Genomic DNA, 21,345 nt, shown 5'->3' with positions numbered 1-21,345 from the left:
ACCCTGTGAAGAGACAGGGGTTATAAACGATGAAACACCTCCCTCCCCCTCTCCACTATATAAGCCTTTGACGAAAAGATAACCAGTGGTTCCAGTACGGGAGGTCTGCAGCCTCTACGTTAGAAGGACACACATGTCAAGAACAGAACTAAGCCAACCTCGGCGTGAGCTCTGGTATGAACTGGTATGAACTTTGAGCTTATTCACTACAGAAGTGCTACTTCCTAGCCGTTGAGTTAGCAGCGGCCGCTGCTAACGTGGGTTAGGAAAGGACGGACTACGGATCCAGTCTAACAACCAGACGAAGATACCACCACGTATCCAATGGACCACCATTGACATTCTTCCGAAAACAGGGAGATCTGTTGGCCAACCCGGCCAGCATCTACGACCAATCTACCGAAGCGCAGCTCAGAGTAAATATTTATTGCATTTTCCTTTTCCAAATGGGCGGTAATTTAGAATGCATAAGATAATGTATTTACGATAGCATAGCTGCTGTTTCTGTGTTCCTAAATCTTCCCGCTCTTTCATTCAAGCCCAACCCCCTTTTCCTTTGTGTAACCAGCTTTCATACAGGTTCCGTCCACCAGGACGTTTTCTGTATGACATCATTGTATTCTGTGTATTTGTAATTCTGTGTGATTAGTTAGGTATTTAGTAAATAAATAATTAAACCCAATTTTACAGTGCCTTCTCCACTTGTTAGCCCAGAGTATACTCTGCTTCCTAAGAATTTAACATTATTCAATGATCCGAAAAGGGTCTGAACAGACATTTTTGGCGCACCCTGTGTGGACTCTAAAACTAGGCCGCACGTTTGGGTAATTTTGATAACAACATATGACGCCCCGTGCGAGGAATCTAAAATAGGATGAAGCTTTTATTTTGATTCAGCATATATAAAATTGAAAAGCAGAGTACATAATATACCAAGTTTATGATTACATTATGGGAATTGTAGACCGGAATTATTGGTGCGTGTGTGTTCCGGAGAATAGCCTCCGTGTTGTGCTCTGACGTAGTCAGTGGGTAGCATAAACTATACATGTATGTATGATGGCTGATAAAGCTATCTGAGAAATAGCGCGTTTGGCCAAACGCTGGGCTATTTGTGCCTCGCGCGTTTCAGACGCGTGTTGGCTAGGTCATTATTAATTTCTCGAGCGAGGACAAAGAGCCAGCCGATTGAAATTTAGGAGAGATTAGCTTGACCAGCAATAAGTATCTCTCTGTCTCTCGCGTTTCGATGCGAGTAGACCACGGTGCATTTCGTTGTTTCCCGCGAGTTCCGGTTAAAACATCGTCAAATATCGCCGAAAAGGGTTTGAACATAATACGTTATAAGTAAAACCTTTCCCTTGCCAAGGGAATCCTATGTTGAGCATTTTTCAGGCATCAAGTAGCATTAGCTTGCTCGAGATGCTGAGCTAACAAAAGGGAAAACAGCCATTTTGTTTGTGCCACATTGTAATTCATCCGACTTGAGTTGGATTTCAGCGTGTGCCAGCAGGGACCTTTGAAGAAGTCACCAGTACTTTCCTTCAAGAATAATTAGTCAGGTGACACTCAAGTCGTTACTCGTGATATCCAGACGGATATCGATGTCTAATTCAATTGAACTAATAAGTGAAATTGCCAGATTTACATTCTCAAGTTTAACAGGGAGTCAACACTGAGACCAGGGTCTCTTCCACCTTTATAACACTGTTAACAGGGAGTCAACATTGAGACCAGGGTCTCTTCCACCTTTATAACCCTGTTAACAGGGAGTCAACACTGAGACCAGGGTCTCTTCCACCTTTATAACCCTGTTAACAGGGAGTCAACACTGAGACCAGGGTCTCTTCCACCTTTATAACCCTGTTAACAGGGAGTCAACACTGAGACCAGGGTCTCTTCCACCTTTATAACCCTGTTAACAGGGAGTCAACACTGAGACCAGGGTCTCTTCCACCTTTATAACCCTGTTAACAGGGAGTCAACACTGAGACCAGGGTCTCTTCCACCTTTATAACCCTGTTAACAGGGAGTCAACACTGAGACCAGGGTCTCTTCCACCTTTATAACACTGTTAACAGGGAGTCAACACTGAGACCAGGGTCTCTTCCACCTTTATACCCCTGTTAACAGGGAGTCAACACTGAGACCAGGGTCTCTTCCACCTTTATAACACTGTTAACAGGGAGTCAACATTGAGACCAGGGTCTCTTCCACCTTTATAACACTGTTAACAGGGAGTCAACACTGAGACCAGGGTCTCTTCCACCTTTATAACACTGTTAACAGGGAGTCAACACTGAGACCAGGGTCTCTTCCACCTTTATAACACTGTTAACAGGGAGTCAACACTGAGACCAGGGTCTCTTCCACCTTTATAACACTGTTAACAGGGAGTCAACACTGAGACCAGGGTCTCTTCCACCTTTATAACACTGTTAACAGGGAGTCAACACTGAGACCAGGGTCTCTTCCACCTTTATAACACTGTTAACAGGGAGTCAACACTGAGACCAGGGTCTCTTCCACCTTTATAACACTGTTAACAGGGAGTCAACATTGAGACCAGGGTCTCTTCCACCTTTATAACACTGTTAACAGGGAGTCAACATTGAGACCAGGGTCTCTTCCACCTTTATAACACTGTTAACAGGGAGTCAACACTGAGACCAGGGTCTCTTCCACCTTTATAACACTGTTAACAGGGAGTCAACACTGAGACCAGGGTCTCTTCCACCTTTATAACCCTGTTAACAGGGAGTCAACACTGAGACCAGGGTCTCTTCCACCTTTATAACACTGTTAACAGGGAGTCAACACTGAGACCAGGGTCTCTTCCACCTTTATACCACTGTTAACAGGGAGTCAACACTGAGACCAGGGTCTCTTCCACCTTTATAACACTGTTAACAGGGAGTCAACACTGAGACCAGGGTCTCTTCCACCTTTATACCACTGTTAACAGGGAGTCAACACTGAGACCAGGGTCTCTTCCACCTTTATACCACTGTTAACAGGGAGTCAACACTGAGACCAGGGTCTCTTCCACCTTTATACCACTGTTAACAGGGAGTCAACACTGAGACCAGGGTCTCTTCCACCTTTATAACACTGTTAACAGGGAGTCAACACTGAGACCAGGGTCTCTTCCACCTTTATACCACTGTTAACAGGGAGTCAACACTGAGACCAGGGTCTCTTCCACAAGGGAGACCTGCACATACAATACATAGACATACACATACAATACATAGACAAACAGTAAAGAAAAACACATTCCTCCCTAATCAATATTTGAAATTTGCCCAATCGTCCAATTGCAGTGTATTTTGTAGTTGGTTCCAGCTATGAGGTGGTGTTGTAAAACTGATGTTGACCTCACACACGTGTTGTTCTGCAGACTGATGGGGAACAGTGGAATGGGCTGTAGGGACTTATGTTACATGTATCTATATTAATCCACTAGTGTTGTTCTGCAGACTGATGGGGAACAGTGGAATGGGCTGTAAGGACTTATGTTACATGTATCTATATTAATCCACTGGTGTTGTTCTGCAGACTGATGGGGAACAGTGGAATGGGCTGTAGGGACTTATGTTACATGTATCTATATTAATCCACTGGTGTTGTTCTGCAGACTGATGGGGAACAGTGGAATGGGCTGTAGGGACTTATGTTACATGTATCTATATTAATCCACTGGTGTTGTTCTGGAGACTGATGGGGAACAGTGGAATGGGCTGTAGGGACTTTTTCAACACAGCTGTGGTTTAGCACAATCTCCTGATTTATTCCGCTTTCAAGTTGTCTTTGAACTTTCAGTTCTCCTTTGTGCAGTTAACTGAGAATACTCAGCAGTAAATTAATGTGGTTTCATTAGTATCTCTCTGCCTTCCCATTGGCTGTCTCTGGATTCTGACCCTCCCTCACAGACCACCATTTCGATGTCACATAACCCTTGTGTGTGTGTGTGTGTGTGTGTGTGTGTGTGTGTGTGTGTGTGTGTGTGTGTGTGTGTGTGTGTGTGTGTGTGTGTGTGTGTGTGTGTGTGTGTGTGTGTGTGTGTGTGTGCGTGATGCAGAAGCCTAATGGATTATTATGTGTCCATTTTCCATTTAAAATGTGTTTTGTCAGAATTTTGGGCACAGCATTTGTCTCCATAGCAACATGGACAATACTGGTTAAAGCTGAATAGTTTAAGGATCTGAGATCATTTATTGTCTTCACCTCAAACTAACCAGAGTTTCAGTAAACCAGTTTATAAACTACAGAACACAGCTTTATAAGAACACTATAAGAAGGAGAAAACATGTATGCAGTCAAATTCACTGTTATCTTTCTACCTTCCTCCATGTCTCATATTCACTGTTATCTTTCTACCTTCCTCCATGTCTCATATTCACTGTTATCTTCCTACCTTCCCCCATGTCTCATATTCACTGTTATCTTTCTACCTTCCCCCATGTCTCATATTCACTGTTATCTTCCTACCTTCCCCCATGTCTCATATTCACTGTTATCTTTCTACCTTCCTCCATGTCTCATATTCACTGTTATCTTTCTACCTTCCCAATACCTTCCCCCAGTTTAGAGATGGCTTAATGCAGTGTGCAGCATAAATTGCATAGTCCTTTAGTCTCTATGGGCCAGATGGTCAGTTGGTGAGGGCCACAGCATAGTCCTTTAGTCTCTATGGGCCAGATAGCCAGTTGGTGAGGGCCACAGCATAGTCCTTTAGTCTCTATGGGCCAGATGGCCAGTTGGTGAGGGCCACAGCATAGTCCTTTAGTCTCTATGGGCCAGATATCCAGTTGGTGAGGGCCACAGCATAGTCCTTTAGTCTCTATGGGCCAGATAGCCTGTTGGTGAGGGCCACAGCATAGTCCTTTAGTCTCTATGGGCCAGATGCCTAGTTGGTGAGGGCCACAGCATAAGGATATAAACTTTTCAGATGGGGGTCATAACATCCAGTCACATAGGTTTACAGCAGCTGACAGTTGCACCTTCATTGCTAATAACTCAAACGGTCTTATTCAGATTAAAACAATCTCTGTACAGATGTAGGATCTGAATTTGACCATCCTGTTGCAGGACAACGATGCTGCAATGCAGTTCATTTTAAACTTGTATTGTATTTGAGATTTAAAAAGGCTTTTGGAGTCTGTAATAGAGGCTACTTCCTCTGCAAGAAAACAGGCGTCCGCATCACATGACTGTCAGGAGTTATGTGATTTCCTCATATGAAACTAAAAGTAGCCTCCGCAGTTACAAAAAGGCTGTTGAAACTGTGGCAAACACTTGTCAGCAACATTAGAAGTTGGATAAATGTGTTGATTTGAAGGAAAGACGGGCAGACTGGTAAGTCTACTGTAGGCTAAATATAACTATTATAAAGTTATGTTGTGGTCAGACAAAGCTTGAGATATGATCCTTTATCATGCTGACTGACCTGAAGGTCTCTGTAGGAAATGAGATATGATCCTTTATCATGCTGACTGACCTGAAGGTCTCTGTAGGAAATGTGAACATATCAGGTCTAGGCTACATGCTCTGGTATTTAGACTGAAAACTGATTTGTAGGTGATCAGTCCTGCTACTGATAGTTTATGTGAACAGATCTGAACAGGTTTAAACTGGTCATCTATGATATCTTGGCTATAGCTGAGGTATAGACCTTGATCTGCATATCACTAACACACTACTACTATACATTATAACCTAGTCTACTTTACATAATATAACATCTACATATCACTAACAACCCACTACTATACATTATAACCTAGTCTACTTTACATAATATAACATCTACATATCACTAACAAACCACTACTATACATTATAACCTAGTCTACTTTACATAATATAACATCTACATATCACTAACAACCCACTACTATACATTATAACCTAGCCTACTTTACATAATATAACATCTACATATCACTAACAACCCACTACTATACATTATAACCTAGTCTACTTTACATAATATAACATCTACATATCACTAACAACCCACTACTATACATTATAACCTAGCCTACTTTACATAATATAACATCTACATATCACTAACAACCCACTACTATACATTATAACCTAGCCTACTTTACATAATATAACATCTACATATCACTAACAACCCACTACTATACATTATAACCTAGCCTACTATACATAATATAACATCTACATATCACTAACAACCCACTACTATACATTATAACCTAGCCTACTTTACATAATATAACATCTACATATCACTAACAACCCACTATTATACATTATAACCTAGCCTACTTTACATAATATAACATCTACATATCACTAACAAACTGCTATTATACATTATAACCTAGTCTACTTTACATAATATAACATCTACACATCACTAACAACCCACTACTATACATTATAACCTAGTCTACTTTACATAATATAACATCTACATATCACTAACAAACTGCTATTATACATTATAACCTAGTCTACTTTACATAATATAACAACTCTCACTTGATGCAAAAAAACCTTTCTGAATGGTTTAATGATTTCCTCCTCAGATCAATCATGTCCGTTTCAGCCCTTCTGTCTATATTCTCAGATACGTTTAGAAAATAACAGATTGAAAGACAATAAATATCCTACTGTTAGTGAATACAAATAAGTGTGAGACATGGCCTTGTGTTGCTATACTGTCTATAACTACCTTAACAAACAGTGACTATTATTATTATTATTATTATTATTATTGTTATTGTTGTTGTTCTGTCTATAACTACCTTAACAAACAGTGACTTATTATTATTATTATTATTACTATTGTTATTGTTATTGTTATTATTATTATTATTATTATTATTATTATTATTATTATTGTTGCTGTACTGTCTATAACTACCTTAACAAACAGAGACTTATTATTATTATTATTATTATTATTATTATTAATATTGTTGCTGTACTGTCTATAACTACCTTAACAAACAGTGACTTATTATTATTATTATTATTATTATTATTGTTGCTGTTCTGTCTATAACTACCTTAACAAACAGTGACTTATTATTATTATTGACAGTTACCATGGAGATGAAATGTCACAACTACATGTTCATGTGATGCATTAAATCACCTGACTGTTTAGATATGTCTGTTAGTAAATGTTTTATTTCTCAAAGAGATAATGAATAAATGAGAACAATTGACAATCAATAATTAGTTGTCACTGTGTTAACCACAACCAACATGCTGGATCTCTGTTTAGTTGTCACTGTGTTAACCACAACCAACATGCTGGATCTCTGTTTAGTTGTTACTGTGTTAACCACAACCAACATGCTGGATCTCTGTTTAGTTGTCACTGTGTTAACCACAACCAACATGCTGGATCTCTGTTTAGTTGTCACTGTGTTAACCACAACCAACATGCTGGATCTCTGTTTAGTTGTCACTGTGTTAACCACAACCAACATGCTGGATCTCTGTTTAGTTGTTACTGTGTTAACCACAACCAACATGCTGGATCTCTGTTTAGTTGTCACTGTGTTAACCACAACCAACATGCTGGATCTCTGTTTAGTTGTCACTGTGTTAACCACAACCAACATACTGGATCTCTGTTTAGTTGTTACTGTGTTAACCACAACCAACATGCTGGATCTCTGTTTAGTTGTCACTGTGTTAACCACAACCAACATGCTGGATCTCTGTTTAGTTGTCACTGTGTTAACCACAACCAACATGCTGGATCTCTGTTTAGTTGTCACTGTGTTAACCACAACCAACATGCTGGATCTCTGTTTAGTTGTCACTGTGTTAACCACAACCAACATGATGGATCTCTGTTTAGTTGTCACTGTGTTAACCACAACCAACATGCTGGATCTCTGTTTAGTTGTCACTGTGTTAACCACAACCAACATGCTGGATCTCTGTTTAGTTGTCACTGTGTTGACCACAACCAACATGCTGGATCTCTGTTTAGTTGTCACTGTGTTAACCACAACCAACATGCTGGATCTCTGTTTAGTTGTCACTGTGTTAACCACAACCAACATGCTGGATCTCTGTTTAGTTGTTACTGTGTTAACCACAACCAACATGCTGGATCTCTGTTTAGTTGTCACTGTGTTAACCACAACCAACATGCTGGATCTCTGTTTAAGGGACAGTGCTCTAAAAATGAGTCTCTCTGGGGAGAGAGAGGAGGGGGGACCTGCCTCTAAAATGAGTCTCTCTGGGGGACATGACACCAAAGCTAAGAGGTGAGATAACAATTTTAGGAATAATTTATTACGTTTATTTCCAAAATAAATAGCTATCTTAAGATGAATGCGCTTACTGTAAATCACTCTGGATAAGAGCATCTGCTAAATCAGGGGTTCTCAATCCGGGGTCTGTGGAGGTACTGCAGGGGTTCTCAATCCGGGGTCTGTGGAGGTACTGCAGTGGTTCTCAATCCGGGGTCTGTGGAGGTACTGCAGGGGTTCTCAATCCGGGGTCTGTGGAGGTACTGCAGGGGTTCTCAATCTGGGGTCTGTGGAGGTACTGCAGGGGCTCCACGGCACCCTGACTGTACTCGTTGCAATGTAACACATTTGATAGAATTTTCACATGACACGACCACTTTGCCTGCTCTTAATTATTGCCTAATATAATGGAATCCATATTTTCTTTACCAATTCTGATCGTTGTTACAATAAGAATTTTGACAATATTACCGTGATATCAACACACTCTTCACACCCGTTTAACAACTCTAAATAGCTTTAGCATAGTAGGCATCAAGTCCCTGGACAATAATGTTGCCTACAACGTTGCAACAATGTTCATTTTCATCGAACACAGATTACGCCCGAGATGCCTTCCATTTGCCTAATTTATAGCCATGGCCAATTTAGGATTGTTTTTTAACAACGTGATGTTGCGCTCCAAAGGGATAACTTGAAATAACATGATGTAGAAAATTAAATAATCTAAAGGAAAACATGTTTATTATACAGTCATGGCCAAAAGTTTTGAGAATGACACAAATATTAATTTCCACAAAGTTTGCTGCTTCAGTGTCTTTAGATATTTTTTCAGATGTTACTATAGAATACAGAAGCATAATTACAAGCATTTCATAAGTGTCAAAAGGCTTTTATTGACAATTACATGAAGTTGATGCAAAGAGTCAATATTTGCAGTGTTGACCCTTCTTTTTCAAGACCTCTGCAATCCGCCCTGGCATGCTGTCAATTAACTTCTGGGCCACATCCTGACTGATGGCAGCACATTCTTGCATAATCAATACTTGGAGTTTGTCTGAATTTGTGGGTTTTTGTTTGTCCACCCGCCTCTTGAGGATTGACCACAAGTTCTCAGTGGGATTAAGGTCTGGGGAGTTTCCTGGCCATGGACCCAAAATATCAATGTTTTGTTCCCAGAGCCACTTAGTTGTCACTTTTGCCTTATTGCAAGGTGCTCCATCATGCTGGAAAAGGCATTGTTCGTCACCAAACTGTTCCTGGATGGTTGGGAGAAGTTGCTCTCGGAGGATGTGTTGGTACCATTCTTTATTCATGGCTGTGCTCTTAGGCAAAATTGTGAGTGAGCCCACTCCCTTGGCTGAGAAGCAACCCCACACATGAATGGTCTCAGGATGCTTTACTGTTGGCATGACACAGGACTGATGGTAGCGCTCACCTTGTCTTCTCCGGACAAGCTTTTTTCCAAATGCCGCGAACAATCTGAAAGGGGATTCATCCGGGATTCAAACCAGCCACCTTTCGGCCACAGGTCCAACTACTGCCACAGCTCCAACTCTTTAGCCGCTGGGCGAAAACCTGAGTTAATCTTCAGAAATAAGTATGAGTTAATTTGCCAAAATGAAGACAATGCAGACTTGTTAAACATAATTATTATACATAAATCATTGCCAAAAGCACAAGACATACTGTTGCATGTAGGTCTATATTATTTAAGGATTGATTATATAGAAATATAAAACATTATTTTTAACTACTCCGAAGCATTTAAATGTGGCTCAGGAACCACTGACTCACTGCATTATTCTATAGTATTATCAAGACACCTGCTGTTAACTCTTAACTACTTAGGACAGCTCACGATGTGTCCTAAATATCTGCCGACTAGGTGGGACTAGAGACTTCATGCATAGCTTTAATTTATACCCATAAGTGTAAAATGTCTTTATTCTTAGCACTTATACGACCAATTTTCTACTCTGAGACGCTTTGTGGACATGGGCCTAGATCTCAAAATATTGTTTAAAAAAACGTAGAATGTTTGTTTAACATAATAATAAAAAATGAATATTACTAATGTAACCCACTGTAAAGACTGGGTTTAGTTGATTGTGTTGCACTGCTCATGTCCACGTTCTGGACCTTCCCGCGTCCCCGTACAGAACTGTCCGCGTCCACGTACAGAACTGTCCGCGTCCACGTACAGAACTGTCCGCGTCCACGTACATTGTGGCGCCAAGCATATTGTCCGGTTACGCGCAGAGTGGGCTGAGGTGATTTTGGGGAATAACGACTGAGTTTGTTACAGTGTTGAAACGCTGAAGTTTATTGTTCAATTATCTTTTTGCTTTACGGTCAGGGACAGTATGAGTGTAGCCAGATCCTTTTCACTCTCTATCCTCGTTTCATTTTGTGGTTCACCGGATTCGTCATCGAGACGAGGGACAGACGAACGACCTGCTAGCTAGCCTAGCTAGTCGGTACAGCTCGGTAAGCTAGCTAGTTACTAATTAGTAGCATCGTAGTTCTCCTTCTCTCTCGTTGACGGATGCTGGCTACCTCTGTCCGGTTCTCCTCTCGACACTAGAGGTCACTGTGTCCAGGACCAATCTTTTGAATATTATTTTCGGGGCTCCTCAGTAGGCTGGACACATGACATTTTTTTTATTCTCAGCTGCCTCACCAATGTCTGTAAGTAAATTAATAACTTTTAGTTGCTAAATATTTCCCATAGATGGCAGCATAACCTGTCTGGGCTAGGGGGCAGTATTGAGAATTTTGGAAAAATATGTTCCCATTTTTAACTGCCTCCTACACCAACTCAGAAGCTAGAATATGCATATTATTGTTCAGGTTTGGATAGAAAACACTCTGAATTTTCTAAAACTGTTTGAATGGTGTCTGTGAGTATAACAGAACTCCTATGGCAGGCAAAAACCTGACAAGGTTTCAAGCAGGAAGTACCCTGTCTGACAAGGAGTCGTGCGTCTTGCATCTTTTTATTGAAAAGTAAGGATCTTAGCTGTAACGTGACAATTCCCAGGGCTCCAATAGGCTCTCAGAGCCCGCGAAATAACTGAAGGTTTACGAGGGAGCCTCAGGTTGAAACATATTATCACCTTTTGTAAGTGGATGCTCCGAGGACCTTTGAATGATGCGCGTGCATGAGTCGCTTCTGAGGAGAAATTTTATTCGGCTGTTTAGGCTCAATGCATACTCCCGGTCGGAATATTATCACTTCTCTACGACATAAATGGCATAAAAATTGGTTTTAAACAGCGGTTGACATGCTTCGAAGTACGGTAATGGAATATTTAGACATTTTTGACACGCCAATGCGCCATGCGCGAAACCGGGAAGAAGCATTCTAGAACTCACGAACAAAACGTCGCTGTTTGGATATAACGATGGATTATTTGGGACCAAACCAACATTTGTTATTGAAGTAGAAGTCCTGGCAGTGTATTCTGATGAAGAACAAGCAAGGTAAGAACATTTTTCTTATAGGAAATGTGATTTTGGTGGATGCTGACCTGGGTGGGTATCTAAATAGCTAGCCCTGTAATGCCGGGCTATGTACTTAGATTATTGCAAAATGTGCTTCATCCGAAAAGCTATTTTAAAATCGGACATATCGAGTGCATAGAGGAGTAATGTATCTATAATTCTTAAAATAATTGTTATGCTTTTTGTGAACGTTTATCGTGAGTAATTTAGCAAACTGTTAGTAAATTCCCCGGAAGTTTGCGGGGGTTCTGCTTTTTCTGAACGTCACATGCTAATGCAAAAAGCTGTTTTTTGATATAAATATGAACTTGATTGAACAGACATGCATGTATTGTATAACACAATGTCCTAGGTGTGTCATCTGATGAAGATCATCAAAGGTTAGTGCTGCATTTAGCTGTGGTTTGGGTTTATGTGACATGATATGCTAGCTTGAAAAATGGCTGTCTGATTTTTTCTGGCTGGGCACTCTGCTGACATAATCTAATGTTTTGCTTTCGTTGTAAAGCCTTTTTGAAATCGGACAGTGGGGTTAGATTAACGAGATTCTTGTCTTTAAATAGCTGTAAAATAGTCATATGTTTGAGAAATTGAAGTAATAGTATTTCTAACGATTCAAAAATCGCGCCACTGGAATTTCAGTAGCTGTTACGTAGGTGGGACGAAATCGTCCCACATACCCGAGAGAGGTTAACGAAGCTAACTAAGGACGGTGACCTGTCCAGACGAGATGTTACAACGTACTGAATCGTCAATGGAGGTCTTCCTCTTTATATAGCCTGCTACAGCATGCAATACTATTAACTCACAACGGGCATAACGTTACATGGACAATACTGTCCCATTTTGGAAACATTACATGTACAATACAATGCCATTTTGGAAAAGTTACATGTACAATACTATCCCATTTAGGAAACGTTACATGTACAATACTATCCCATTTAGGAAACGTTACATGTACAATACTATCCCATTTAGGAAACGTTACATGTACAATACTATCCCATTTTGGTAACATTACATGTACAATACTATCCCATTTTGGAATTGTTAGGGCTGTATGGCAGTACTGTTACTGTATGGCAGTACTGTATTGGCTAGTGCTTTCTCCAATATGTTATTCCATTTTACATTATATTATTTGTCGATGCCATTTATCTTTCAATATTTATTTAATATATATATATATATTAATGCTTGTAAGACTATTCTTTGACACATTTTCTCTTTCTTTGAAATTGTTATAGGACAGAACATGGACACAATGCAATTGGGATCAAGAAGAAGGTACAGATATGTTGTAGGACAGCTGCATTTGAAGTGTACATTTAACCTACATAGCAGTCAATACAAACATAGAACATCACCCAAAACACCCAAAACAAACACTCCCTGCCACGCCCTGACCAAACTACAATAACAAATAACCCCTTTTACTGGTCAGGACGTGACAGCACCCTCCCCCCCAAAGGTGCAGACCCCGAAATGCACCTCAAACAAAAAAAAACCACAAAAACAACCCCAAACTTAAAGGGAGGGAAGGGAGGGTGGCCACCGTCAAGGACGGTTCCTGTGCTACACCCCCCCTTCCCAATCCTCCCCCCACGGAGGTGGCTCTGGGCGTAGCTCCCGTTCCGTAGACTCTAGGCTGGGGAGCGTCGCTGGAGACTCCTGGCTGGGGAGCGTCGCTGCAGACACCTGGCTGGGGAGCATCTCTGCCGGCTCCGGACTGTAGGCCGTCTCTGCCGGCTCCGGACTGTAGGCCGTCTCTGCCGGCTCCGGACTGTAGGCCGTCTCTGCCGGCTCCGGACTGTAGGCCGTCTCTGCAGGCTCCGGACTGTAGGCCGTCTCTGCAGGCTCCGGACTGTAGGCCGTCTCTGCAGGCTCCGGACTGTAGGCCGTCTCTGCAGGCTCCGGACTGTAGGCCGTCTCTGCAGGCTCCGGACTGTAAACTGTCGCCGGAAGCTCCGGGCGGGGAACTGTTGCCGGAAGCTCCGAACGGGGAACTATCGCCGGAAGCTCTGGACGGGGAACTGTCGCCTGAAACTCTGGACGGGGAACTGTCGCGGGAAGCTCTGGACGGGGAACTGTCGCCGGAAGCTCTGGACGGGGAATGCGCACTGGAGGCCTGATGCGTGGGGCTGGCTTTGGAGGCGCCAGACTAGTAACACGCACCACAGGGCTAGTGCGAGGAGCAGAAACAGGACGTACTGGACTGAGCAGGCGCACTGGAGGCCTAATGCGTGGGAATGGCTTTGGAGGCGCCGGGCTAGTGCGAGGAGCAGGAACAGGACATACTGGACTGGGCAGGCGCACTGGAGGCCTGATGCGTGGGACTGGCTTTGGAGGCGCCAGACTAGTGACACGCACCTCAGGGCTAGTGCGAGGAGCAGGAACAGGACGTACTGGGCTATGGAGGCGTACCGGAGATCTGGAGCTCAGGGCTGGCACACACCGTCCTGGCTGGATGGTCACTATAGCCCGGCACGGGCAGAGCGCTGGCACAGGGCGAACTGGGCTGTGCTGGGGAATGATGGCTGCCGTGCGTAGAGCAGGCGCAGGGTAGGCTGGACCTAGGAGACGCACTGGTGGCCAGATGTGCTGTGCCGGCGCACTTCTCCCTGGCTGAGTGCCAACTCTAGCACGGCAATGCTGAGGAGCCCGTATCGACCGCACCGGGCTATAGCTGCGCACTGGCGACACAGTGCGTAACTCAGCATATCAGGGTGCCTGCTTGATCCGTCGCTCCCCATAATAAGCACGAGGAGTTGGCTCAGGTCTCCAACCTGACTTACCAATGTTGGGGGGGGGGGGCTGCCTCTCAGGCTCCTGTAGCTCCCTTAATTTGTCTTCCCAGAATCATCGTTCCTCCTTCCATGTCGATCGTTCTCCCCGGTGCTCCGGTCCACGCTGCTTGGTCTTCTTGTGGTGGGTGGTTCTGTAACGGCCGTCGAAGGGAGTAGACCAAGGCGCAGCGGGTTGAGTGCTCATATTTAAATATTTATTCGAACATTTAAACAAAACAAGAAAAACGACAGCCAAACAGTACTGTCAGGTACACTAAACACTAAACAGAAAATAACCACCCACTAAACACAATGAGAAAACCCCCTACTTAAATATGGTCTCTAATCAGAGGCAACGAGGTTCGGCTGCCTCCAATTAGAGACCAACCCCAAATAATTCCAATAGACAACCTAGATTAAACATAGAAATAGAATAACATAGAACATCACCCAAAACACACAAACAAACACCCCCTGCCACACCCTGACCAAACTACAATAACAAATAACCCCTTTTACTGGTCAGGATGTGACAATACACACTAAAGCTGAAAAAAATCTGTATTTAGCATCAAGTCTACAATATTGTTAGTTTACCTATGATTCATCTTTAATGTTGTTTTTATTGTACATCATTAGTTGTATTTTTTAAATGTCATGTCATGTATTCCCCTGTGGCTCAGTTGGTAGAGGATGGTGTTTGCAATGCCAGGGTTGTGGGTTTGATTCCCACGGGGGGCCAGTACAACAACAACAAAAATGCATGAAATGAAATGTATGCATTCACTACTGTAAGTCGCTCAGGATAAGACCGTCTGCTAAATGACTAAAATGTAAAATGTAAAAAAAATGTCATGAAAAGCACTATACAAAGTAAATGTATTATGTATTATGGTCTGACATGCCTGCAGAAATGTTGCAATTTTGTAATGTGTTTTGTTTGGTAAATTGTTTTGTAAATATTAATTTACATTTGTGGTGCCACTAAATAAACAATGAATTATTTAAATCAATACTGTCAATATTGTTATTATTAATATTAAAATATGTTTTTATAATGGAGGGAGGGTGGACAGGGAGTTTAAAAAAATTAACCCCAAAAGGTTCTTTGAGGAACCATGATAAGGGGTTCTTCAAATAACTTATAGGAGTTCCCACAAAAGGTTCTTCAAAAAACTTTTAGGGGTTCCCCCACAGTTTCAATTTGAACAACCCCTAAAGGATACTCCAGGAACCTTTACTTTTTAGAGTGTATATTGATAAAAGTCACCTTGTCCGAGAGACATTTACATAGTTATACACAGCCCAATTTGGGATAACTATTTTAGGGCGAAATAGCGGCCACAACAGACAGACCTGATATCGCCCATAATTCAACGTCCTTGGACGTCACGTGCTGACTGGGTATGACCAAAGTTATTCTATTTAGCTACACTTTGTAGTACATTTTTACACTATAATAAATGTTTCTGATGCCACATCGCCGTTTTCAAAGGGAGTCGTTGGTGTTTAGGGGTAGTCGCTTTTTAGCTTTTTGTCTGAAAGTATTTTCTCAACTGCGATACCAACTCCAGTCAGCAGATGGAGATGTGCGTCTTTCAGGCGATTCTGCCACTGTGACGTATAATCTAGTGGACGGGACGCTTCTTCAGCATCAACAGCTAGTCAGACACCTTGGTTCACTCTAACTTTATGGAAAAAGGTTTATTCAATAAATCGAGCAACTCCTCTCAAACTGGGAAGAACCCCGCCAGGCCTTAAGGGCAGTTTTTATTTCAAATGTAGTACCTGGACGGAGAAAATCCAATTAGCGTTTTATAGTTTCATCGTTAGGGTAACTTAACCTAAAGTGGACACACTCCCATCAGTTTCTGAGACAACTGGCCAGACTTTGTAGACTGTTTAATAATGCTTAAACCTCATCTTTATCAAATGATCCATTAAAGATACCAACTCAAAACCTACGTTCGTCTACATATGGGTTGTTTAAATTGTATCTATTTATATTCCCAGTATTACTTTATCAAATCTCTACTAATCGATTATACACACATACAATTCATCATATTTTCATATAGTCACAGAATCCATAGAAAACGTAAGAAATTCTCAGGTACTCACGACAACCATTCCATTTGCTTTTTCAAGGACTCTCCATAGCTACGAAGAAGCTCTCCAAACATACTCCCAGCAGAACCAAAAATAAACTTGTTTCCCAGACAATGACCATGGGATCCTCAACGGTTCTCTAACCTCCCAGAGACCACGGCAAAATCAAGCCTCCCAGGAACTATATACCTTCTGCTGCTTTCTAAAATATCATCCCGCTTATTATCCACATTTCAATCAACTGATTAAGCATATTTCTATATGTTACTATCCAGACGTCTGATTAAGACTCATTTCCAGTCACACAACAACCTAATCAATTAGTTATTTTTCAACAATATTTTAGCCTGCAGGAATATTTTCACATTTCTATCTAATGGTTAGTTCCTAGGATAATGTAACTCATACATTTACATCTTTCAATACTTCTAAAATGGGGTACAGGTTTAAAATAATTACAGGTTTAAAATAATTACATGTTTAAAACAATTACAGGGGCACCTTACTATCTTATACTATATCATAGATGGTCTTAACTAGTAAACACAGATTCTAGATTTCATACAGCTCACAGATAGCTGGCTCGCCCCTCTTTACACCTCCAAGGTGCCCCCCTCACTCAGGAAAACACACTCAGAGCCTACTGCCTCGGCCCTGTTTACACCTCCAAGGTGCCCCCCCTCACACAGGAATACACACCGAGTCTACGAGGCTTTTCTAAAAATTCCACTTGTTTCGCTCACCTCATTCTTTATTTTTAAACTACATTCAAGATGTGGTATCCACTCAGCTTGCTGCCTCTCAGATCCAATGTGGGTCCATCTGCTAGAGGGATCCCTCGTGCACCATTTACCCAGGTCACCAGGAGTGGTCACCAAGTGAAGATTCACATCCCCATCGCCAAATGTGGTTGTTAATTTCTTTAATATCAAATGAGAAGAGAAACTTATCACACAAGTCAGAGTTATTCTTAAACTGAACCTTTATTCACTTATTAATAAGGGAGCAGGTCAATACAACACATACACAAAATTAATCAATTGGGTGCTCTACGATAATGATGGCCGGTCGACGAATCACCCCCAGATGACTCGTTGAGAGCCACGAAACAAAAGTACAAAGGTATTTTACAGCCAAGATACACCCCTTTTAACCTACATGGCAAACAACAGATGTATAGAATGGGTCACAAGGTTAAGATTTGTATGAAAGACACTTATAATTCTCAGCAGACAGTATCTGCTGTAAAAACAGTACTCTGTGTAGATCCTAGGGTCTGGCCCTGGGGATATCTCTACCTGGTACCATATAGAACAGAAACATTAACTCATGCTCTGGAATGCAGTCTCTTTAGGTTTTATCAATCAAAAGACATTGTAAATCTCCTGTCAGTGTTTTTTCCCAGAGGCCCATCCTCAGTAGAACACACTGACACAATAGTTATAAGAACCCTCTATTCTGTTGCATAAAACCACCATTTGTTGCAAAAAAAAGTATTATAACATAATTTTGTAATTTTGCTCTCACAGTGTCCACTGAAAGTTGACTAGTAACAACAACTGGGACATAAAATACACCCACCATGAGACCCACTAAATCTGCCCAAGAAGAGGAAAACAAAAGAAAAACCCACACCAAACTCAAAGACAAGAAGCAAACCAAAAAGGTGAAGCAACGAAAGGTGTTGACTCTCCACATGTATCAAGACAACTGGAGCACTGGGCCAGACACTCTTAAATAGAACCTGGACCAGCTCAGGTGAAACACCTTCCCACTAACGAGATGGACAAGCCAGCACAGGTGTAACACATACTGACTAACGAGGTGACACCAATCAGTGCGTCCTATGCGCTAACGAGCTATACGCGCTAACGAGCTATACGCGCTAACGAGCTATACGCGCTAACGAGCTATACGCGCTAACGAGCTATACGCGCTAACGAGCTATACGCGCTAACGAGCTATACGCGCTAACGAGCTATACGCGCTAACGAGCTACACGCGCTAACGAGCTACACGCGCTAACGAGCTACACGCGCTAACGAGCTATACGCGCTAACGAGCTATACGCGCTAAAGTCCAACCTCAAAACATAAATGGAAAAACCAAAGCCTGTAACACCTTCCCCCTTAAGACAACAAATATATCCTACATTTCTTTTGGACAAGTTTGCTTACCACCAACAGAAAACAACTTCATTTCCCAATATAATCAACCACAATGCTTCACCTTCACCAATATAAACATGGTGTCTACTGGCTGTCAACAATTAAAAACAAGAAAAAACACGTATTTCTAAATAATAATATACAAACGTCCAACCTCAAAACATAAAATGGAAAAACCAAAAAGACTAACACCTTAAAACCTCTCTGGGCTAGGTGGCACCAAATCGTCCCACCTATGTAACAGCCAGTTGAATCCTGTGGCGCGATTTTCAAATACCTTAGAAATGCTATTACTTCAATTTCTCAAACATATGACAATTTTACAGCATTTTAAAGACAAGACTCTCGTTAATCTAACCACACTGTCCGATTTCAAAAAGGCTTTACAACGAAAGCAAAACATTAGATTATGTCAGCAGAGTACCCAGCCAGAAATAATCAGACACCCATTTTTCAAGCTAGCATATAATGTTACAAAAACCCAGAAGACAGCTAAATGCAGCACTAACCTTTGATGATCTTCATCAGATGACAATCTTAGGACATTATGTTATACAATACATGCTTGTTTTGTTCAATCAAGTTCATATTTATATAAAAAAAACAGCTTTTTACATTAGCATGTGACGTTCAGAACTAGCATACCCTCGCAAACTTCCGGGGAATTTACTAACAATTTACTAAATTACTCACGATAAACGTTCACAAAAAGCATAACAATTATTTTAAGAATTATAGATACAGAACTCCTCTATGCACTCGATATGTCCGATTTTAAAATAGCTTTTTGGTGAAAGCACATTTTGCAATATTCTAAGTACATAGCCCAGCCATCACGGGCTAGCTATTTAGACACCCGGCAAGTTTAGCCTTCACCAAAATCAGATTTACTATAAGAAAAATGTTATTACCTTTCCTGTTCTTCGTCAGAATGCACTCCCAGGACTTCTACTTCAATAACAAATGTTGGTTTGGTCCCAAATAATCCATCGTTATATCCAAACAGCGGCGTTTTGTTCGTGCGTTCTAGACACTATCCGAAATGGTAAATCAGGGTCGTGCGCATGGGGGCATTTCGTGACAAAACATTTCTAAATATTCCATTACCGTACTTCGAAGCATGTCAACCGCTGTTTAAAATCATTTTTTATGCAATTTATCTCGTAAAAAAGCGATAATATTCCGACCGGGAATCCACGTTTCGGTAAATAGAGGGAAAAACAGAAAGACGGGGGCGGCCAGTGCACGAGCCTAAGCCCTTTGTCCTCTGATAGACCACTTAGCAAAAGCGCTCGTGTGTTTCAGCCAGGGCTTTGAATTACGTCATTCAGGTTTTTCCCGGGCTCTGAGAGCCCATTGGAGCCGTGGGAAGTGTCATGTTACCGCAGAGATCCTTTGTTTTGGGAAGAGATGTCAAAGAAAGCCAATAAATGGTCAGACAGGCCACTTCCTGTAAAGGAATCTCTCAGGTTTTTGCCTGCCAAATGAGTTCTGTTATACTCAGAGACACCATTCAAACAGTTTTAGAAACTTTAGGGTGTTTTCTATCCATATATAATAAGTATATGCATATTCTAGTTACTGGGTAGGATTAGTAACCAGATTAAATCGGGTACGTTTTTTATCCGGCCGTGTAAATACTGCCCCCTAGCCCTAACAGGTTAACTAACTAACTAACTAACGTTAGCTAGGTCATTACCACAAAAGTGAGAACTGCTCTAGATTGGAAACTCACATTAATGAGTGTAAAGCCATGTTGGCTTAATGGAAACGATATACAATATATGGGAAAGAATATAGTTGAGGAAATAATCCAAACCTAGTTGTGCCTAGTTAGGACATAACGTTAACTAGCTAGCTAACGGTACTGTACTGTAGCTCATACAACGCCGACGGTCAAACCCGGCTTTCTAATATTTACGTTCATTAACTATAGTAACGTTATGGAAGATATTCACAGAAAACCATCATTGTCTTCGTTATTCATTATTAGTATGTTATATTATTATAATAAATGATTTCGAGACATATTCAGAGCCAAACATCAACCCAACTTAACCTTTTTAACTGTTGTCGCATCCAAACTTGTCACCAGCGTTTTCAGTTGTAATTGCGAAGTTCCCGGAAGAAGTCCAGCAACAACGGAGGTTCCTCGATGAACCCACCTTCTAACAAGTTCTTTGAAGAACCTTTTGGGGCTGTTTTTCATTGACCAAGAACCCTACGGTTCTTAGGGGATCTGAGAACAACTCCAGTTGAACCCTTCATTTTTAGAGTGTAGTCGGCTCTATTTACTCTCAGATTCAAACATGATGATTAGCATCAACGATCAAGTCAGCTGCTGCTGCTCCAATACAGTATGAGGTGAGACGGTGAACTGATGTTTAACCGGGCAGTCAGCTGCTGCTGCTCCAATACAGTATGAGGTGAGACGGTGAACTGATGTTGAACCGGGCAGTCAGCTGCTGCTGCTCCAATACAGTATGAGGTGAGACGGTGAACTGATGTTGAACCGGG

General features: G+C 41.6%; 1 long non-coding RNA gene across 1 annotated transcript; it reads left to right on the top strand.

The window, feature by feature from the left end:
* Nucleotides 1–8,220: 8,220 nt before the first annotated feature.
* On the top strand, nt 8,221–8,982 carry LOC115182868 (uncharacterized). Its single transcript, XR_003873905.1, has 2 exons — nt 8,221–8,410; nt 8,551–8,982. It is a non-coding gene; the product is annotated as an uncharacterized LOC115182868 (long non-coding RNA).
* The last annotated feature ends 12,363 nt before the right edge of the window (nt 8,983–21,345 follow it).

The sequence above is a fragment of the Salmo trutta genome, unplaced genomic scaffold (genome assembly GCF_901001165.1).
Source record: "Salmo trutta unplaced genomic scaffold, fSalTru1.1, whole genome shotgun sequence".
Classification (NCBI taxonomy): domain Eukaryota; kingdom Metazoa; phylum Chordata; class Actinopteri; order Salmoniformes; family Salmonidae; genus Salmo; species Salmo trutta.
The sequence above is the reverse complement of the archived record's forward strand: the minus strand, read 5'-3'. Positions and strand labels throughout refer to the sequence as shown.